The 23,141-nt window shown below is 34.0% G+C and overlaps 2 long non-coding RNA genes and 1 other non-coding gene across 3 annotated transcripts; all 3 read left to right on the top strand.

Annotated features, from left to right (window-relative positions):
* Positions 1–3,320: 3,320 nt before the first annotated feature.
* LOC148787581 (uncharacterized) lies at positions 3,321–7,874 on the top strand. The gene is made up of 4 exons (XR_016066337.1): positions 3,321–3,523; positions 3,827–4,023; positions 4,740–4,867; positions 7,633–7,874. It is a non-coding gene; the product is annotated as an uncharacterized LOC148787581 (long non-coding RNA).
* A 3,920-nt stretch (positions 7,875–11,794) lies between these two features.
* LOC148787580 (uncharacterized) lies at positions 11,795–16,530 on the top strand. The gene is made up of 4 exons (XR_016066332.1): positions 11,795–11,999; positions 12,303–12,499; positions 13,216–13,343; positions 16,116–16,530. It is a non-coding gene; the product is annotated as an uncharacterized LOC148787580 (long non-coding RNA).
* Positions 16,531–22,810: 6,280 nt separating this feature from the next.
* On the top strand, positions 22,811–22,884 carry TRNAV-AAC (transfer RNA valine (anticodon AAC)). Its single transcript has one exon. It is a non-coding gene; the product is annotated as a tRNA-Val (tRNA).
* The last annotated feature ends 257 nt before the right edge of the window (positions 22,885–23,141 follow it).

Here is a 23,141-nt window from a genome sequence, read left to right as displayed (position 1 = left end):
CTTATGGTAAAATTAAAAACGAGAAGTGCGAGAAACGTAAATCAAGAATTGCCTTTGATTGATTTACTTTGAACCTCCTTCATTTGAGCCGTTTACGTGAGACTTCAACGTTAAAGTCCTTTAAAGACGCGTCCACACCACACCTGAATATGAGATCCCTTAATTCAATTTGATAGAAAAGAATTAAGGAGAAAAAGAATACACCTTGGAGAGGGGCGCTGGACGGTTGTTCTAGGGTAGGAAAATTATTTTTGTGTTGTGAGGTTTCATTAGTTATTTCAAGTAACTAATATACATATACATATATATATATATATATATACCTTGAATGGATTGATAATTTGTACAAAAGTATTAAATGTACGACAATCAAAAAATTTTACAAAAGCAAATTGGATAAAACCTAATATAATGAATAATTTAAGAATAAATTAGCAAAAACAGTGAGGATTATCTCCCCTTTAGGCATCAACTCCGAACTACCTTGCATTCTTCACATTTTAAACTAGCCTCAAAATTCATAACCCGTTACTTCCAAGTTAGAATGTTGATAATGTGAAGGTTTCATAGAAAATCAAATACATTTTGGATTTGAAGTATACAAAGAAAAATGCAATGTTAGATAGGGACAAAGATTACGTCTTTGGTTAGAAAAATGGTAGAGAGGAAGAGACAGATACATTAGGTTGTCATGTGCTACTAGATAGTGTCCAAAAGCACATTCTTTTTAGCGGTTAATGTGAAAAAATTGAGTGTGTTTAAATCTCCTACTTCAATCTTTAAATTGACGAGATGATGTTATTTAGGCAAGCACATAATTGAGAAACCAAATACAAACTCTAGAACCATCAATCATAATAGACGTGTATAGATAGATTGCATGCTATACGTTATGCATTTTGCTCTTTACATATCTTGAAATGATATTGATATTGTTTGATTATATGCAGGTTAATGCTAGTGAACATGACCCGTCATTACTAGGGATTTCCAAGGTAATTCACGTCTTTAACTCAATTTCCCATAGATGGCGCCAATTGATGCATGCGATTTCAGCACCAGCCCAAGTCTTAGGGTCTTGATATCGAGATTGGACAAACGGAGCGAAAACTTTTAAGAAAGAGAACTTGCAAAATAAAATGTTAGCACTCTAGCGCCCAAATTAGTGTTGAATCTGAAGAACAATAGTTCAAAGTGATAAAAAAATGTTAATGAAATGAAACGTAATACTGGAAAAGATAAATAAATCGCATTTTGTCAATGCCATAGAATGATAGAAGAGTGATAACCAATGTTCTGTCTCTTGAAGGTATCCCCCCTCACCAGGGAACCGATCGTGCTCCATATTCTTGCAGTGAATGGGTAGGATTAGTTGAGATAAGATATGATCAAGTTCTATTTTTAGGGATTGTACTGTTGGAGCCATTATTTAGGTGAGGGAGAGAGTCCAAGACAGAGAATGACTCCTAGACCGCAAGGAGTCTGCTGTGTGTTAGAGTCCGAGTTCTTGGGGGATGTCTTCCTGCCACGCACATTCCATGTCAACAGGGGGGGCCTTACGTGGAGAGCTAATATGTCTGCCACGCAGGCTTCAAGGACCACCATGTATATGAGGATTGGGCCAGCTACAAGTGTTTGGACCGAGCGTGTTTGGCCATGTGACCTGGGTTTCTTTCCTCGTCATGGGCATACCAAGGTGAGGCGTTTGGGCTTCTTATTTTGTTTTTTTGCCTAATTATGCTGGGCCATACCCATCATTCATTAACAAGTATTATAGGGTTAAGATAACTAATAACAAATATATTTTGCTATAGTGGATATTAAATATAATAGTTAAATTTATATACAATATAATAAACATCTATTTTCAAAAAAAAATATCAAAACGTAATACATTGTAGTTAAGTTTATTTTCAGATAATATAAACCAAAATACCATATTTTTAATATCATCTAAAACTAAACTATGACATATTGACTAACAATTTTTATATATGGTGAATTTTGAAATAAATGCATTTTGTTGTAGTGGATATTGAAATCAAAGGGATTATATTAAATAGTTATTTATAAAAAAAATATCAAAAATTGAATTATTCATTAAGCTCGTTGTTTTGAGATAATATAAACTAACATACCATATTTTAATATCATCTAAACCTAAAATATAAGAGATTGACATAATTCTAATATATAGTGGATAAACGTATTTTTGTTTTAGTGGATATTGAAATTATAGCGATAAAATTTCACACGCATTATATTAAAAAAAATATATCAAAACATACTAATTGTTGGTTAAGCTTGTTTTCAGATAAAAGAAAGCAAAATACCATACTTTAATATCATCCAAAATTAAAATATGGTATATTGACTAACAATTATAATATGTGGTGAAAATTTTGAAATATAAGCATTTTGTCGCAGTGGATGTTGAAATTAAAATGGTAAAAATTTATAAGAATTATATTAAATATTTATATACAAAAAAGTTCATCAGAATGTACTTAATTATTGATTAAGTTTAACGTTGGATAATATAAACTAAAATATCATGTTTTAATGTCATCTAAAATTAAAATATGAGATTTTTAATTATATATTGCAGTAAGAAATGAATGCTAACTATTTATTGAAAATAAAATTTAGTTAGTATTAGTTATAGTAGCACACGTAGCAAATAGTTCACATGTTCTTTGTATTTATTCAAAATATTATTTTATTCTTAACCCAAATATTCACTTTACCATCATTTTGAGGATTTTGTAATTTAGATTTCATAATTTTATGATTTTAATATATTAATTTATATTTTATAATATATCATTCGACTACTATAATTCACACGATTGTTAGATATGATCGGTTAAAACTTTTAATCTATAGATAATAAAATGAATCATTGAAACTATCCACTTAAGCGTCACGCATCCGTAAATGTGGTCAACCTAAATGAGTTTTATTATGCCAAATAGAATATAATGTATTTTTTAGATTAAAATAAAAAATTATTAAATTTCATCCAAAAGAGATATTATCTAACGGCTTTTGGATAAAGAATTAAAAATATTGAATTTATAAAAAAGAATCTGTTCTATATTATCTAACAAATTTTTTAAGATACACAATAAAAAATATTAATATTTGTACAAAAAATTCTAATTAATATCATTTTCTTTATTGTTTCTTTAAGTGCATAAAAATATGTATATTCAATATCTAGTTTTTCAATTGGACAACAATTTAAATTTCCAAGCAAGAAGGTTAATTTTGTTATTTTAGATCAAAAAAGAAAAAACATTGTTACCGTTAAGGATTTCTTACGGTTGGCCACTTCATATTAAAGGCACTCCTCACCTTCTCAAGGCAGCCGCTCCTCTCCTCCCCCAACAGCCACTCTCTACTCTAACCGCGGCATCAGTCGTCTTTTTAGGCAGCCACCTCCGCCGTCCGCCGTTCTCGTCCTGCGACCGCCAACCTCGTGTGCCGGCCACCATTTGGCTTCCGTCTCTTATTTCTTCAGGTAATTCTTGAAATTCATCAACTCAAAATCAAACGAGTTCATTTAATTTCTTAAATCAATGGTTTATGAAATATTAATTTGAATAATTTTTTAAGATCACCGACTTAGATTACACGATTTTTTGTATATTCTCGATTTTTTTCTTGGAAGGTTTAGGCCAATTGTTCCAAGGGTTCTTTTATAATTACTTCAAGAAGCATGAGTTCACAAAAGTATTCCATTGTATCACAAATTTGTGCAATCCGGCTTTACTCAAGATTCATGAGGATAATTTTAACCAAAGAATTGTTGCCATTTTTCCAGGAATTGCAAGAGTCAAAAAAAGACAGTGTTGCACTTTCAATGTGCAGTGGAGCAGCAGTGACAAAACCTGGTTCGAAGCTGTTGTGCGAGACAAGGGTTGAGGGAGTTGCAAACAAAGATGCCGGTGTAGACATTGATGAGGAGAACAACCAAGATGGCTCCCCGAATTGGAGATTTTGGAGGGCTCTTCCCTTTTGGTATGGTTGTTTTTTCATATGATTATAATCTGTTGGTGCTTCTATGCTTTTGGTCACTAGAATGGATAAAATGCTTTTGTTGTCTATATATTCTGCTTTTGACCTTCTATAAGTTATGGCATGAAGAGAAACGGAGGAAAAAGAAACTCAACACTCTTGATTTTTGTAGACTTCCTTCCATGTTTCTTTGCTCTCCATCTCGAGGGATATTTAGATTTTATTCTTCTGTCCTTTTGCTGAGCGTCTCTGTAAAGTTGGGGTTTCATAATTGTTTATCGTAGTTTTGAGATACAATATTTGAACAGGGTTTAGGATCTTTGTGTGATGTGTTGGTCGATTGTCCTCAATTATTTTTGTTTGTACCAGCTTGTTTAATTTTACGGAGGAACACAGTTGTTTCGGGGGGGTTCTCATTTCTTTGTTCTCAAATGCTCTTGCATTTGGACACCCGATATTGTACGACAGTCAACAATTATGTTCAGAGTTTGACCCCAAAAAACTGCTGCAATTGAACTTTCCACCGTCACCTTTTGATCAAATTTCAGCTGGTAGAAATTAGTAGATTTTTCTGTAAATTTTCACCAAAAATGCATGTATATCTCGACTCTTCAAATACGAAAAATAATTTTATCTAGTCTTTCTTTTGTCTTTTTGATTTTGATTTGGTGGTCTTTCCCTTCTTGTAATGGGATTTAATCACATTTGTATGCTTTCAGTGGATTCCCAGTTGGTGGTTGATAGTTGAAACCAAATTTGAGATTGCAACTGTGGCCTTAATCAGACTGCAATTTTGATTTCGTAGTTCTCTCTTAATCAGACTATTGGCCTTGAATTGGTAAGAGAGGTTAGTGATGTTTTCTCCTTTGCTACAACTTTGGTTTGGAAAAGTTTTGGCTTTGATCGGGAAGAGCAGTAAGTTACTACTTTGTCTTAACTACTATTATCTTTTTCCAGTCAATTTCTCCTATCTCTATCGTAATGCATATATGTTATTCACTGAAATTTAAGTGCCAACTATAAACTCTCTGCTACTCCAATTTGATCTCATCTTAAAATTTCTCGTTTTCTTCTATGTCTTGGTTTATTCGTAGTTCTCTCTTAATGCAAAGTACACGGAGAAAGGGCTGATTGAATTGTGATGTCATATTATTTATTAGCAATTATTTTATTTGCAAGCTTATTGTTAGCAATATTGTCATTGTCTATATCTTACTAGTGCCATTAAACTTGTGAATTGTCTAGCATGTTTCAAGTCCCAAAAAGCATCAGTTAGATATGAGGAGCCATCGTTAGAAAATTCCGAAAGTATGTATTATGCAATCAAACATGTAGCATGCATATATTTGATTCTACAACTGCAACGCATTAGTTAGTATTATAGGTTATGTGTACTCGTTTATTAAAGGTTGAAGGCGCTACAGTTTGAATTTGGTTTTGCAAATTCTGTGTTACCGGAAAACGTCATATTGTTAAAAACTGTGTGGGAATCAAAAGGGTTGAATAGGATTTAAAACACTCAATTGTGGGACACATTTTGGCCGCTAAAAGTATGCTTTTTGATGATATTTTAGAACCTAATGTTAACTTATGTATCTTCATATTCCTCTCTTCAAATTTCTAACCAAAAAGAGACCAATGTCCTTATCAGTTCTTTCTTGCCGACTTTTCTCCCATATTTTGAAATCAATGAGGCTGAAACCATTGAATTTATGCTTTGTAAACTTCAAATCCAAATTTTGTGCGCTGATTTCTTTTTAAAACTCACGTGACCATCATTTTCACTCGGAAAGAATAGGATTGTGAATGTTTGGGGCAGTTGAAATGTGAATGGTGCAAGTATAGAGTTGAGACCTAAATTGGAGAACAAATCTCCCTCTTTTTTGTAAATTTGTTCTTGGTTAATTCGTTGTGTTGGGTTTTCTTCATGAGCTTGTTTTGAAATCTTTTGTTGTTATACATTTAAAATTATTGTATGAATTTACAGAAATCATGTTGGTTCATGTTAACATCTTATGTTTGCAGGTGTACCACAGAAAAATATCGAAAAATCTATATTATCCAACCATGAGTTATTTTATTTTGTGGACTTTGGAAAATTAAATACTATGCGAAAGTGTAGAGCGGTTGTCTAGATGCCAATCAATTTTTCTTAAGAAGATTTCATGAATTTTGTGAATATACGTAATCTCAAACGTTTGATAAATGTTTTTTAACGAACAAATTAATACTAGATATGAGAATTTTTTTAGTTTTATTGAGTAATTAACCATAGTATATTTCCAAAAAAATTGTTTTCTTTTTTATTCTTTTACTAAGATTTGTTTTCTCTTGTCAAGTGCTTTTTATAAACTCATGTTTTCAAAATCAGTATGGAATGCACCAATTTCTCTAAGATAAATTTACAAAGTTTGAATATTTTGGTCAGTTTTAACAAGTATATAGATGTATTTCATTTACCTGTTTGTGGATAAGTGCCTAAAAACGTCACATGTTTTTATTTTCAAAGAAAATCATTAATTGATTTTTATTGTCATTTAAAGAAGTTTTTGTAATCTTGGGAACACTTTGAAGTTTGAAGTGCATTCGATTTATTACTTTGAACAAATTGATAATTTTTTCTTTAGACTTCCAAAAAAGTGTATAATTAGCTCTGTTGTGATAAATAAGTGAATTGATAATACTTAAAGAAACACATGCATTAACTATATTGCTACTTGCCAAAATGTGGTAAACAAATCTTTTAACATGATAGGTGTACAAGTAATTTAAAAATAAACAATGAGATGGCATCTAGACAACCGTTTTACCGTGTAGTGTATGATATTTAATTTTTTAAGTTCAAAAATAAATTAATTTTTGGTTGCGTAGTAGTGATTTTTCGACAAATTTTTCTATGATACACCTACAAAGTTCGGATGTCGATATGGACAAATATGGTATTTCTGTACAATTTGTACAAAAGTCTTAAATGTATGACAATCAAAAGGTTTTGAAAAAGCAAATTGGATAAAACCTAACATAATGAATAATTTGAGAATAAATTAACAAAAATGGTGGAGGATTAGCTCCCGTTTAGGCATCAACTCCGAACTACCTTGCATTCTTCACATTTTAAACTGGCCTCAGAATTCGTAATCCCATTATTTCCAAGTTAGAATGTTGAGAATGTGAAGGTTTCATAGAAATCACACACACTTTTGGATTTGAAGTATACAAAGAAAAAATGCAATGGTTTCACCCTTTCTTGAATTCTAAAATATGGAAAAAATCGGTGGAGAATAACTAGATAGGGACAAAGGTTGCGCCTTTGGTTAGAAAAATGGTAGAGAGGAAGCGATAGATACATTAGGTTATCGTGTGGTTCTAAATAGTGTCAAAAAGCACATTCTTTTTAGCGGTCAATGCGAAACAATTGAGTGTTTGGATCTCCTACTTCAACCTTTAAAATCCCGCACAGTTTTTAACGAGATGATGTTATTTTGGCAAGCACATTATTGAAAAACCAAATACAAACTCTAGAGCCATCAATCGTAATAGACGTGTATAGATACATTGCAATTTGCTCTTTACATACTATTAAATGACACTGACATTGTTGATTACGTGCAGGGTAATGCAAGTGAAGATGATTCCAAATGATACAGTCGTCAACTTGCTTCACAATAACACAGTGGCTTTCATGACACACACAAGAGCCTTGCGGTTTCTTTTCCGGAACATCGACATCCATTACTTTGTTTGTAGTACTTTTGGTCTTCAGTGGAAAAGGCCTTTGTTTAGGCTTTTATGTATTAAAATTACCTATTGAATTTCCTTCAGTTTTTAATGCGACGCAACACCAGTTACACTTATTACTACTTCTATTCTCTACTACATGTCCTAATCATAGTCTTGTGATATACAATACTTAAATAGAACTATTTTTATGCATTCCAAAAGAGCACTCAGCTTCCAGTATAACTCCACTTCATTAATCATAGCAATGCTCTTAGTTCTCAACTTGTATCAAAAGTTTCATTATTCTTTTCCTCTCTAATTTGTTTTTCAAATATTCTCATAAACAACACTGGTAATTTAGCTATTAAAAACCAGAATCTAGAGGTCTCAAATTACGAAGCTCTTCAATACATTCAATTAGAGGGTGCATATATACTCTTAAGGAGAGAAATCTAAAATGGATTGAGTTGCCGCAATGTAAATTGTATAATTCCTTAGAATGCTTTCAGATATGTTGCATCATCGTTGCTGATACCAGTCACATCTGCTACAGCTCCAATCTAAAAGCAATGAAAATGCGAGTGAATCGACCCGAGAATGCGCAAGTGGAAGCGGTAAATAAAATTACGTAAATTAAAAGCCGAACATAATAATACCATGATTCCAAGTGGTGTACCCTTGGAGTTGCGGGGCGATCGATATAGTTAATTACAACAACAATAAAATTAAACGGTGCTTATGGTAAAATTAAAAACGAGAAGTGCGAGAAACGTAAATCAAGAATTGCCTTTGATTGATTTACTTTGAACCTCCTTCATTTGAGCCGTTTACGTGAGACTTCAACGTTAAAGTCCTTTAAAGACGCGTCCACACCACACCTGAATATGAGATCCCTTAATTCAATTTGATAGAAAAGAATTAAGGAGAAAAAGAATACACCTTGGAGAGGGGCGCTGGACGGTTGTTCTAGGGTAGGAAAATTATTTTTGTGTTGTGAGGTTTCATTAGTTATTTCAAGTAACTAATATACATATACATATATATATATATATATATACCTTGAATGGATTGATAATTTGTACAAAAGTATTAAATGTACGACAATCAAAAAATTTTACAAAAGCAAATTGGATAAAACCTAATATAATGAATAATTTAAGAATAAATTAGCAAAAACAGTGATGATTATCTCCCCTTTAGGCATCAACTCCGAACTACCTTGCATTCTTCACATTTTAAACTAGCCTCAAAATTCATAACCCGTTACTTCCAAGTTAGAATGTTGATAATGTGAAGGTTTCATAGAAAATCAAATACATTTTGGATTTGAAGTATACAAAGAAAAATGCAATGTTAGATAGGGACAAAGATTACGTCTTTGGTTAGAAAAATGGTAGAGAGGAAGAGACAGATACATTAGGTTGTCATGTGCTACTAGATAGTGTCCAAAAGCACATTCTTTTTAGCGGTTAATGTGAAAAAATTGAGTGTGTTTAAATCTCCTACTTCAATCTTTAAATTGACGAGATGATGTTATTTAGGCAAGCACATAATTGAGAAACCAAATACAAACTCTAGAACCATCAATCATAATAGACGTGTATAGATAGATTGCATGCTATACGTTATGCATTTTGCTCTTTACATATCTTGAAATGATATTGATATTGTTTGATTATATGCAGGTTAATGCTAGTGAACATGACCCGTCATTACTAGGGATTTCCAAGGTAATTCACGTCTTTAACTCAATTTCCCATAGATGGCGCCAATTGATGCATGCGATTTCAGCACCAGCCCAAGTCTTAGGGTCTTGATATCGAGATTGGACAAACGGAGCGAAAACTTTTAAGAAAGAGAACTTGCAAAATAAAATGTTAGCATTCTAGCGCCCAAATTAGTATTGAATCTGAAGAACAATAGTTCAAAGTGATAAAAAAATGTTAATGAAATGAAACGTAATACTGGAAAAGATAAATAAATTGCATTTTGTCAATGCCATAGAATGATAGAAGAGTGATAACCAATGTTCTGTCTCTTGAAGGTATCCCCCCTCACCAGGGAACCGATCGTGCTCCATATTCTTGCAGTGAATGGGTAGGATTAGTTGAGATAAGATATGATCAAGTTCTATTTTTAGGGATTGTACTGTTGGAGCCATTATTTAGGTGAGGGAGAGAGTCCAAGACAAAGAATGACTCCTAGACCGCAAGGAGTCTGCTGTGTGTTAGAGTCCGTGTTCTTGGGGGATGTCTTCCTGCCACGCACATTCCATGTCAACAGGGGGGGCCTTACGTGGAGAGCTAATATGTCTGCCACGCAGGCTTCAAGGACCACCATGTATATGAGGATTGGGCCAGCTACAAGTGTTTGGACCGAGCGTGTTTGGCCATGTGACCTGGGTTTCTTTCCTCGTCATGGGCATACCAAGGTGAGGCGTTTGGGCTTCTTATTTTGTTTTTTTGCCTAATTATGCTGGGCCATACCCATCATTCATTAACAAGTATTATAGGGTTAAGATAACTAATAACAAATATATTTTGCTATAGTGGATATTAAATATAATAGTAAAATTTATATACAATATATTAAACATCTATTTTCAAAAAAAAATATCAAAACGTAATACATTGTAGTTAAGTTTATTTTCAGATAATATAAACCAAAATACCATATTTTTAATATCATCTAAAACTAAACTATGACATATTGACTAACAATTTTTATATATGGTGAATTTTGAAATAAATGCATTTTGTTGTAGTGGATATTGAAATCAAAGGGATTATATTAAATAGTTATTTATAAAAAAAAACATCAAAAACTGAATTATTCATTAAGCCCGTTGTTTTGAGATAATATAAACTAACATACCATATTTTAATATCATCTAAACCTAAAATATAAGAGATTGACATAATTCTAATATATAGCGGATAAACGTATTTTTGTTTTAGTGGATATTGAAATTATAGCGATAAAATTTCACACGCATTATATTAAAAAAAATATATCAAAACATACTAATTGTTGGTTAAGCTTGTTTTCAGATAAAAGAAAGCAAAATACCATACTTTAATATCATCCAAAATTAAAATATGGTATATTGACTAACAATTATAATATGTGGTGAAAATTTTGAAATATAAGCATTTTGTCGCAGTGGATGTTGAAATTAAAATGGTAAAAATTTATAAGAATTATATTAAATATTTATATACAAAAAAGTTCATCAGAATGTACTTAATTATTGATTAAGTTTAACGTTGGATAATATAAACTAAAATATCATGTTTTAATGTCATCTAAAATTAAAATATGAGATTTTTAATTATATATTGCAGTAAGAAATGAATGCTAACTATTTATTGAAAATAAAATTTAGTTAGTATTAGTTATAGTAGCACACGTAGCAAATAGTTCACATGTTCTTTGTATTTATTCAAAATATTATTTTATTCTTAATCCAAATATTCACTTTACCATCATTTTGAGGATTTTGTAATTTAGATTTCATAATTTTATGATTTTAATATATTAATTTATATTTTATAATATATCATTCGACTACTATAATTCACACGATTGTTAGATATGATCGGTTAAAACTTTTAATCTATAGATAATAAAATGAATCATTGAAACTATCCACTTAAGCGTCACGCATCCGTAAATGTGGTCAACCTAAATGAGTTTTATTATGCCAAATAGAATATAATGTATTTTTTAGATTAAAATAAAAAATTATTAAATTTCATCCAAAAGAGATATTATCTAACGGCTTTTGGATAAAGAATTAAAAATATTGAATTTATCAAAAAGAATCTGTTCTATATTATCTAACAAGTTTTTTAAGATACACAATAAAAAATATTAATATTTGTACAAAAAATTCTAATTAATATCATTTTCTTTATTGTTTCTTTAAGTGCATAAAAATATGTATATTCAATATCTAGTTTTTCAATTGGACAACAATTTAAATTTCCAAGCAAGAAGGTTAATTTTGTTATTTTAGATCAAAAAAGAAAAAACATTGTTACCGTTAAGGATTTCTTACGGTTGGCCACTTCATATTAAAGGCACTCCTCACCTTCTCAAGGCAGCCGCTCCTCTCCTCCCCCAACAGCCACTCTCTACTCTAACCGCGGCATCAGTCGTCTTTTTAGGCAGCCACCTCCGCCGTCCGCCGTTCTCGTCCTGCGACCGCCAACCTCGTGTGCCGGCCACCATTTGGCTTCCGTCTCTTATTTCTTCAGGTAATTCTTGAAATTCATCAACTCAAAATCAAACGAGTTCATTTAATTTCTTAAATCAATGGTTTATGAAATATTAATTTGAATAATTTTTTAAGATCACCGACTTAGATTACACGATTTTTTGTATATTCTCGATTTTTTTCTTGGAAGGTTTAGGCCAATTGTTCCAAGGGTTCTTTTATAATTACTTCAAGAAGCATGAGTTCACAAAAGTATTCCATTGTATCACAAATTTGTGCAATCCGGCTTTACTCAAGATTCATGAGGATAATTTTAACCAAAGAATTGTTGCCATTTTTCCAGGAATTGCAAGAGTCAAAAAAAGACAGTGTTGCACTTTCAATGTGGAGTGGAGCAGCAGTGACAAAACCTGGTTCGAAGCTGTTGTGCGAGACAAGGGTTGAGGGAGTTGCAAACAAAGATGCCGGTGTAGACATTGATGAGGAGAACAGCCAAGATGGCTCCCCGAATTGGAGATTTTGGAGGGCTCTTCCCTTTTGGTATGGTTGTTTTTTCATATGATTATAATCTGTTGGTGCTTCTATGCTTTTGGTCACTAGAATGGATAAAATGCTTTTGTTGTCTATATATTCTGCTTTTGACCTTCTATAAGTTATGGCATGAAGAGAAACGGAGGAAAAAGAAACTCAACACTCTTGATTTTTGTAGACTTCCTTCCATGTTTCTTTGCTCTCCATCTCGAGGGATATTTAGATTTTATTCTTCTGTCCTTTTGCTGAGCGTCTCTGTAAAGTTGGGGTTTCATAATTGTTTATCGTAGTTTTGAGATACAATATTTGAACAGGGTTTAGGATCTTTGTGTGATGTGTTGGTCGATTGTCCTCAATTATTTTTGTTTGTACCAGCTTGTTTAATTTTACGGAGGAACACAGTTGTTTTGGGGGGGTTTTCATTTCTTTGTTCTCAAATGCTCTTGCATTTGGACACCCGATATTGTACGACAGTCAACAATTATGTTCAGAGTTTGACCCCAAAAAACTACTGCAATTGAACTTTCCACCGTCACCTTTTGATCAAATTTCAGCTGGTAGAAATTAGTAGATTTTTCTGTAAATTTTCACCAAAAATGCATGTATATCTCGACTCTTCAAATACGAAAAATAATTTTATCTAGTCTTTCTTTTGTCTTTTTGATTTTGATTTGGTGGTCTTTCCCTTCTTGTAATGGGATTTAATCACATTTGTATGCTTTCAGTGGATTCCCATTTGGTGGTTGATAGTTGAAACCAAATTTGAGACTGCAACTTTGGCCTTAATCAGACTGCAATTTTGATTTCGTAGTTCTCTCTTAATCAGACTATTGGCCTTGAATTGGTAAGAGAGGTTAGTGATGTTTTCTCCTTTGCTACAACTTTGGTTTGGAAAAGTTTTGGCTTTGATCGGGAAGAGCAGTAAGTTACTATTTTATCTTAACTACTATTATCTTTTTCCAGTCAATTTCTCCTATCTCTATCGTAATGCATATATGTTATTCACTGAAATTTAAGTGCCAGCTATAAACTCTCTGCTACTCCAATTTGATCTCATCTTAAAATTTCTCGTTTTCTTCTATGTCTTGGTTTATTCGTAGTTCTCTCTTAATGCAAAGTACACGGAGAAAGGGCTGATTGAATTGTGATGTCATATTATTTATTAGCAATTATTTTATTTGCAAGCTTATTGTTAGCAATATTGTCATTGTCTATATCTTACTAGTGCCATTAAACTTGTGAATTGTCTTGCATGTTTCAAGTCCCAAAAAGCATCAGTTAGATATGAGGAGCCATCGTTAGAAAATTCCGAAAGTATGTATTATGCAATCAAACATGTAGCATGCATATATTTGATTCTACAACTGCAACGCATTAGTTAGTATTATAGGTTATGTGTACTCGTTTATTAAAGGTTGAAGGCGCTACAGTTTGAATTTGGTTTTGCAAATTCTGTGTTACCGGAAAACGTCATATTGTTAAAAACTGTGTGGGAATCAAAAGGGTTGAATAGGATTTAAAACACTCAATTGTGGGACACATTTTGGCCGCTAAAAGTATGCTTTTTGATGATATTTTAGAACCTAATGTTAACTTATGTATCTTCATATTCCTCTCTTCAAATTTCTAACCAAAAAGAGACCAATGTCCTTATCAGTTCTTTCTTGCCGACTTTTCTCCTATATTTTGAAATCAATGAGGCTGAAACCATTGAATTTATGCTTTGTAAACTTCAAATCCAAATTTTGTGCGCTGATTTCTTTTTAAAACTCACGTGACCATCATTTTCACTCGGAAAGAATAGGATTGTGAATGTTTGGGGCAGTTGAAATGTGAATGGTGCAAGTATAGAGTTGAGACCTAAATTGGAGAACAAATCTCCCTCTTTTTTGTAAATTTGTTCTTGGTTAATTCGTTGTGTTGGGTTTTCTTCATGAGCTTGTTTTGAAATCTTTTGTTGTTATACATTTAAAATTATTGTATGAATTTACAGAAATCATGTTGGTTCATGTTAACATCTTATGTTTGCAGGTGTACCACAGAAAAATATCGAAAAATCTATATTATCCAACCATGAGTTATTTTATTTTGTGGACTTTGGAAAATTAAATACTATGCGAAAGTGTAGAGCGGTTGTCTAGATGCCAATCAATTTTTCTTAAGAAGATTTCATGAATTTTGTGAATATACGTAATCTCAAACGTTTGATAAATGTTTTTTAACGAACAAATTAATACTAGATATGAGAATTTTTTTAGTTTTATTGAGTAATTAACCATAGTATATTTCCAAAAAAATTGTTTTCTTTTTTATTCTTTTACTAAGATTTGTTTTCTCTTGTCAAGTGCTTTTTATAAACTCATGTTTTCAAAATCAGTATGGAATGCACCAATTTCTCTAAGATAAATTTACAAAGTTTGAATATTTTGGTCAGTTTTAACAAGTATATAGATGTATTTCATTTACCTGTTTGTGGATAAGTGCCTAAAAACGTCACATGTTTTTATTTTCAAAGAAAATCATTAATTGATTTTTATTGTCATTTAAAGAAGTTTTTGTAATCTTGGGAACACTTTGAAGTTTGAAGTGCATTCGATTTATTACTTTGAACAAATTGATAATTTTTTCTTTAGACTTCCAAAAAAGTGTATAATTAGCTCTGTTGTGATAAATAAGTGAATTGATAATACTTAAAGAAACACATGCATTAACTATATTGCTACTTGCCAAAATGTGGTAAACAAATCTTTTAACATGATAGGTGTACAAGTAATTTAAAAATAAACAATGAGATGGCATCTAGACAACCGTTTTACCGTGTAGTGTATGATATTTAATTTTTTAAGTTCAAAAATAAATTAATTTTTGGTTGCGTAGTAGTGATTTTTCGACAAATTTTTCTATGATACACCTACAAAGTTCGGATGTCGATATGGACAAATATGGTATTTCTGTACAATTTGTACAAAAGTCTTAAATGTATGACAATCAAAAGGTTTTGAAAAAGCAAATTGGATAAAACCTAACATAATGAATAATTTGAGAATAAATTAACAAAAATGGTGGAGGATTAGCTCCCGTTTAGGCATCAACTCCGAACTACCTTGCATTCTTCACATTTTAAACTGGCCTCAGAATTCGTAATCCTATTATTTCCAAGTTAGAATGTTGAGAATGTGAAGGTTTCATAGAAATCACACACACTTTTGGATTTGAAGTATACAAAGAAAAAATGCAATGGTTTCACCCTTTCTTGAATTCTAAAATATGGAAAAAATCGGTGGAGAATAACTAGATAGGGACAAAGGTTGCGCCTTTGGTTAGAAAAATGGTAGAGAGGAAGCGATAGATACATTAGGTTATCATGTGGTTCTAAATAGTGTCAAAAGGCACATTCTTTTTAGTGGTCAATGCGAAACAATTGAGTGTTTGGATCTCCTACTTCAATCTTTAAATTCCCTCACAGTTTTTAATGAAATGATGTTATTTTGGCAGGCACATTATCGAAAAACCAAATACAAACTCTAGAGCCATCAATCGTAATAGACGTGCATAGATAGATACATTATGCATTTTGTTCTTTACATACTTTTTAATGACAATGATATTGTTGATTTACGTGCAGGGTAATGCTAGTGAAGATGATCCCAAATGATACAGTCGTCAACTTGCTTCACAATAACACACTTGCTTTCATGACACACACAAGAGCCTTGCAATTTCTTTTCCGGAACATTGACATCCATTATATTTTGAACAAATTTGGGCTATTATAAATAAGAATACTTTGTTTGTAGTACTTTTTTCCTCTATTTTATATTAAAATGATACAGTCGTCAACTTGCTTCACAATAACACAGTGGCTTTCATGACACACACAAGAGCCTTGCGGTTTCTTTTCCGGAACATCGACATCCATTACTTTGTTTGTAGTACTTTTGGTCTTCAGTGGAAAAGGCCTTTGTTTAGGCTTTTATGTATTAAAATTACCTATTGCAATTCCTTCAGTTTTTAATGCGACGCAACACCAGTTACACTTATTACTACTTCTATTCTCTACTACATGTCCTAATCATAGTCTTGTGATATACAATACTTAAATAGAACTATTTTTATGCATTCCAAAAGAGCACTCGGCTTCCAGTATAGCTCCACTTCATTAATCAGAGCAATGCTCTTAGTTCTCAACTTGTATAGTTTCATTATTCTTTTCCTCTCTAATTTGTTTTTCAAATATTCTCATAAACAACATTTGTAATTTTGCTATTTAAAACTAGAACCTAGAGGTCTCAGATTACGAAGCTCTTTAATACATTCAATTAGAGGGTGCAGATATACTCTCAAGGAGAGAAATCGAAAATAGACTGAGTTGCCGCAATGTAAATTGTATAATTCCTTAGGATGCATACAGATATGTTGCATCATCGTTGCTGATACCAGTCACATCTGCTACAGCTCCAATCTAAATGCAATGAAAATGCGAGTGAATCGATCCGAGAATGCGCAAGTGGAAGCTGTAAATAAAATTACGTAAATTAAAAGCCGAACATAATAATACCATGATTCCAAGTGGTGTACCCTTGGAGTTCCAGGGTGTTCGATATAGTTAATTACAACAACAATAAAATTAAAAACGAGAAGTGCAAGAAACGTAAATCAAGAATTACCTTTAATTGATTTACTTTGAACCTCCTTCATTTGAGCCGTTTATGTGAGACTCCTTCATTTGAGCCGTTTACGTGAGACTTCAATGTTAAAGTCCTTGAAAGACGCGTCCACACCACACCGGAATATGAGATCCCTTAATTCAATTTTCTAGAAAAGAATTAAGAAGAAAAAGAATACACCTTGGAGAGGGGCGCCGGACGGATGTTCTAGGGTAGAAAAATTATTTTGTGTTGTGTGGTTTCATTAGTTATTTCAAGTAACTAATCTGCATATATATATATATATATATATACCTTGAATGGATGTACAATTTGTACAAAAGTCATAAATGTACAACAATCAAAAAAATTTGCAAAAGTAAATTGGATAAAACCTAATATAATGAATAATTTGAAAATAAATTAGCAAAAAGGGTGGTGGATTATCTCCCCTTTAGACGTCAACTCCGAACTACCTTGCATTCTTCACATTTTAAACTGGCCTCAAAATTCATAATTCCGTTACTTCCATGTTAGAATGTTGAGAATGTGAAGGTTTCATAGAAAATCACATACATTTTTGGATTTGAAGTATACAAAGAAAAATACAATGATTTAACCCTTTCTTGAATTTTAAAATATAGTTGAAATCGGTGGAGAATAACTGGATAGGGACAAAGATTGCGTCTTTGGTTAGAAAAATGGTAGAGAGGAAGAGACAGATACATTAGGTTGTCATGTGGTACTAGATAGTGTCAAAAAACACATTATTTTTAGCGGTCAATGTGAAAAAATTGAGTGTTTGAATTTCCTACTTCAATCTTTAAATTAACGAGATGATGTTATTTAGGCAAGCACATAATTGAGAAACCAAATACAAACTCTAGAACCGTCAATCATAATAGACGTGTATAGATAGATTGCATGCTATACGTTATGCATTTTGCTCTTTACATATCTTGAAATGATATTGATATTTGTTTGATTACGTGCAGGTAAATGCTAGTGAACATGACCAGTCAAGTGTTAGCCAAATGATGCAGTCGTCGAATTGAGGCACACAACACGACACAAGTAACTCGTTGCGCTGGATCCAAGAAAGTAGTAGTTGCAAGAAACAAGTAAAAGATAGTGTTGCACTATCCAAGTGTAGTTGATCTCGTTATGGCTGAGTTCACCACATCAATGAGGGTTCACGTAATTATTATGGATTAAGAAAGTGCGGAACCAAATAAAGCAATCCCTGAAATTCATAGTTGAATAGCAACCGAGGCGGCCTGTTGTTTAATCGATGAGGAGGAAGTCGTTCTGACGAGGGGGGAAAGAAAGGGGAAGTTTCTTCCCCTTGAGAAGAGGAAAGGGAGGTTTCTCCTTCGCCTCTGTAGTGGGGGATCCTCTGTCTTCAAAGTCATGAGGATAGAGCAGTTGATAAGGGAGTATTATATTCCTCCTTCCTTTGTACTCTACACCCTTTCCCCCGAGAGTCGTCCCCACCTTCCTCCCCTTAGTTGCTTAACCTTATTTTCTGCATAGTTTAAATCAGGCATTTGTTTCCCCATCCCCTCCTTTTACTCGATGTAGCACGTCTTTTTGGTGTTACTCTAAATCAGCTAGTCCCCAACTCCTTCAATCTTTTGGCTAATTTCTTCATGATTTTTCGTTTTCATCAATTTCCCAATTCTACCAGTATCTTTGCTCAGTGTTACTGTTTGAAAAGAGTGGAGACTGATTTTTTTGTGTTCATGCCTCGTCCTGGAATCTCCTTCCTGCCTTCCCCCCACCCCCCGAAAAATTGGAAGAATAGTTTTTTTTTTTGTCTTGCCTCTCGCCCTTGGTCTTTCCCTGATCATTGGATTCAGGACGTCCTTCCTCCTCTTCAAGTTGGGGAGAGGTCCATTGCATTGACCTCCATGTTGGACATATTGAACGACAACCTTTATGATTGTCAGTCCCTCATTGATGAAAGGCTGCTGGGCCATTTCGATTTAAGTCCTCGAGTGGAACCCTTGGGGGATTCCCTGGGTATTTTTGTTAATGATTTTTGTTCTTTTCTTTATTTATATGAGTTCTATATCATGATATTGCTTATCCTTTCTTGATGCAGAAAATATCATGTTCAGTAAGTTGATGCGGGACCACATTTTGGGGGTTCGGACTGGAGGGACTCCTCCTTCTCAATCTCTTAGAAGGACCCCGACTTCTAGTGAATCCAGGGGAAAATGCGCGGCCTCTCTAACTCCTGGTGCTACCCTAATGGGCTCTTCTAAGAGGGCAAAGTCAAATGCCATAGGATCTTCTCCCGCCAATTCTGCAAAACCTCCTTCAGGACCTCCACCCCCACCCTCTCTCAAGGATGAGGGGGGTGATCCTCAAGTACTCCTGCTCTTATTTTGCCTGCCTGCATACCCGTCAATCTTTGGATCAAGAGAGGGAGAGTAAAGCTCCATTGGTGGCCGAACTTATGAAAGGGGTGTTATCCCCAGGGGATAAGCACTTACTACCCTCCCTAATGAAGAAGGAACGGGAGGGGATAGCCTCCTCGTATATGCTTTAAGGTATGATGTCTTCAATTTTCCTTCCTTCTCTCGAGGAATGACCTCCTGACCCATTTCCTCCCTCCTTACAGTCTATCTCTATTTGCGAGGAGCTCTTCTCTATCCTCCCAGCACCTAACCTGATCCCCAAAGTAGGAAGTTCGAGGAAAAGTTAGAGCGTCTGAAGGCTGGGAATCTTAAGCTAAGGGAGTATAAGAAGGAAGCAATTTACTTCTTTTGCTAAAGAAGGAAGCAATTTACGCCTGTGGGGAAAATTTTTGAAAATCTAATGTGGTTTCTAGTCGGAACAATTTACTTCTTTTGCTTACTTTCCTCCATTGAAGATGGAGATGAGACAATTTATTTTTTCACTTTGATGGAACAAATTTGGCCCTGGCCTCGGTTTTTAGGCAATGGGTCTTGACGTGGTATCGACTTATCTTTCCTTCCATGTTTGTTGCTCTGCTTCTTTGATATGTGAGTACCCGTAGGCTTTGTCGTGGAGCATGGAACCTTACATCAAACTTTTGGGGCAGGGGTTCCCAATTTTTCTTGAAGGTGCCTCCAGGATATTTTAAGTAAGGGGGCTCCTTTTTACCTTTCTCTCTCTTTTTTGTTTCTTGCTGAACTATTTAAAAAGTACGCTACGAAACATATTTTACAAAAAAGAACACTGAAAAATAAATGAGGGCTTAAGGTGGAAGCCCCAGGTGGGTCCTTTCAACGGTGGAGGCCTGCATAAGCTTTGGTAGCGTTACTCTTGCATGCTTTTATGCCTCAATTCAACCAATGTGATACATCTAACCTTTCGAGAAAGATGCCTATCACATGTAAATTTAGTAAAGGGAGCCTTTATGGGAAGGCTAGTTGAAGGATATCCATAGAGAGGACAAATTTTAAGAGGGGTCATTCAGGAAACTCATTGTAGGATGTCCTACAGGAGGACATTTTTTAGGGAGAGTCCTTCAAGAGAACTTTATTGCAGGATGTGGGGTGTAGAATGAGGGTATTCTTCATCATAAGTAATACCTCTTGAGGTTATGAATGTCCCAAGGTCATGACAATGGTCGTCCTTCAGTATCTTCCAATTCATAAGCACCTCGTCCTATTATGGTTGTGACCTTGAAAGGCCCTTCCCAAGTGGGATCCATTTTTCCTACTGATTTTGATGCATCATAGTGTTTTTATACCTTTGAATCCAAATGAAGGCTTTGTCTCTCAATTCTTCGATGAGGTCTAGGTTTTCTCTTAGCAGGTTCGTATTATTTTATTCTAAAAATGGAGAATTCTGTAAGAGGGTACCCCTAACTCTGCAGGGATGATGGCTTCTGTCCCGTACACTATGGTGAAGGGGTTTTCTCCTGTGGACCCTCTAGGAGTTATGCGATATGCCCATAGGACACTCGTTAATTCTTTTGTCAAATTTCCCCCAACTCGCTCTAGGTGTCTTTTGATTCCTTGATAAGGATTCGATAGGTGATTTCTACTTGCTCATTGCCTTGGGGGTGGGCTACTGAAGTAAACCTTTATTTGATATCTAAACCCTTACGCCAATCTTGTATTATGTGGCCTTGGAACTGTCGATCGTTGTGTAAGATTATTTTTTGTGAGAGCCTAAAGCGGCAAATGATATTTTTTCATATGAATTTTCATTACTTCCATTTTTGTTATATAGGCGAGTAGCTTAGCTTCCACCCACTTGGTGAAGTAGTCAATAGCTTCTAGTAGAGACCTAAATTGGAGAACAAATCTTCCTTTTTTTTGTAAATTTATTCTTGGTTAATTCGTCGTGTTGGCTTTTCTTCATGAGCTTGTTTTGAAACTTTTTGTTGTTATACATTTAAAATTATTGTATGAATTTACAGAAATCATGTTGGTTCATATTAACATCTTATGTTTGCAGGTGTATCATAGAAAAATACTGAAAAATCTATATTATCCAACTATGAGTTATTTTATTTTGTGGAGTTTGAAAAATTAAATAGTATGCTAAAGTGTAGAGCGGTTGTCTAGATGCAAATCAATTTTTTTTAGAAGATTTCCTGAATTTTGTGAATAAACGTAATCTCAAACATTTGATAAATGTTTTTTAACGAACAAATTAATACTAGATATGAGAATTTTTTTAGTTTTATTGAGTAATTAACCATAGTATATTTCAAAAAGATTTGTTTTCTTTTTTATTCTTTTTACTAAAATTTGTTTTCTCTTGTCAAGTGCTTTATCAACTCATGTTTTCAAAATCAGTATGGAATGCACCAATTTCTCTAAGATAAATTTACAAAGTTTGAATATTTTGGTCAGTTTTAACAAGTATATAGAGGAATGATCTAGACATGCTCCTCAAAGCAGAACCGAGATCAATGGCCCTTTTGCATAAGAATCATACGAACGATAGCTGGAGGACCTATTGGGGGTGATTCTCACCATGCTAGAAAGTCTCGAGTAAGAGAAGTGCATGATATAACCTTCAAGGAGGTACTGGAGGTGGAGACGATGGAAGACATCCCCCTCATCCAGTTCGGATGAGCAGAACGATTAGGATCTAAAACTTTCCATAATGATGCTTTAGTCATCACTGCCACACTAGCCAATTATGAATTGGGGCAATTTTCATAGATTTCTAAAGCTCAGTTGATATGCTATTTGGGGAAGCTTGCATCCAGATGCAGTAGGGGGCTACCCCCTAAAGAATGTGAATACCTCCCTATATGCCTTCGCGGGGTAGCTAGTCCATTCGCATGGCACGACTTCACTCCCCTTGACCCTAGGGGTCGGGTCCACTCGGAAAACATGTTTCCTAAAGTTCCTGGTGGTGGATGTGGTATTCTTCGATGCATTGGGGACGAGACGACATGACATAATACGATCACGTATAGAAGTGCTGCCCTTCGTCTCGACAATATGGATCCTCTCAACAGCTCCCGTTCTTTTATGGGGTCCTATCAGGATAGAAAGGCCCAAGCATTTCCCCTCCCTCCAGAATCTCGAGGGGGAAAGAGAAAGAAGAAAAAAAGGAAGAATTTTTTTCTTTCATTTGAACGGCCTTATCTTGTATTGAAAGGTTTTTCGTGCTATAAACCACGTTGAGAAAGACCTGATCAACATATTCAAATCACACAAGCGAAAGCATCAACCGAGGTGTCGTGGTGTAGTTGGTTATCACGTCAGTCTAACACACTGAAGGTCTCCGGTTCGAGTCCGGGCGACGCCAATGTGGTTGCTGCTGGATATTTTTTGCTTTCAACGTTCTTGAGAAACAACAGTCAATTGCTTGTGTTGGTTTCGAGCAAAGTTAACGGTAATGTTAGCTTTTATGTGCAGTGGGATGCAGCAATAGGTGTCTGATGAGCGGTTCATATGACACGCATACTGCATTGTTCTTATATATACACCATGTGTATAAAATATTGCTTTAAAGGCACCCATGATGTAGATGTGAATTTATAATAAAAGATGTGCATTGTCAAC

This window comes from Sesamum indicum, linkage group LG7, assembly GCF_026168435.1.
Source record: "Sesamum indicum cultivar Baizhima isolate 11 linkage group LG7, ASM2616843v1, whole genome shotgun sequence".
Lineage (NCBI taxonomy): Eukaryota > Viridiplantae > Streptophyta > Magnoliopsida > Lamiales > Pedaliaceae > Sesamum > Sesamum indicum.
Note: the sequence above shows the minus strand (reverse complement) of the source record. Positions and strands in the feature narration are given on the sequence as shown.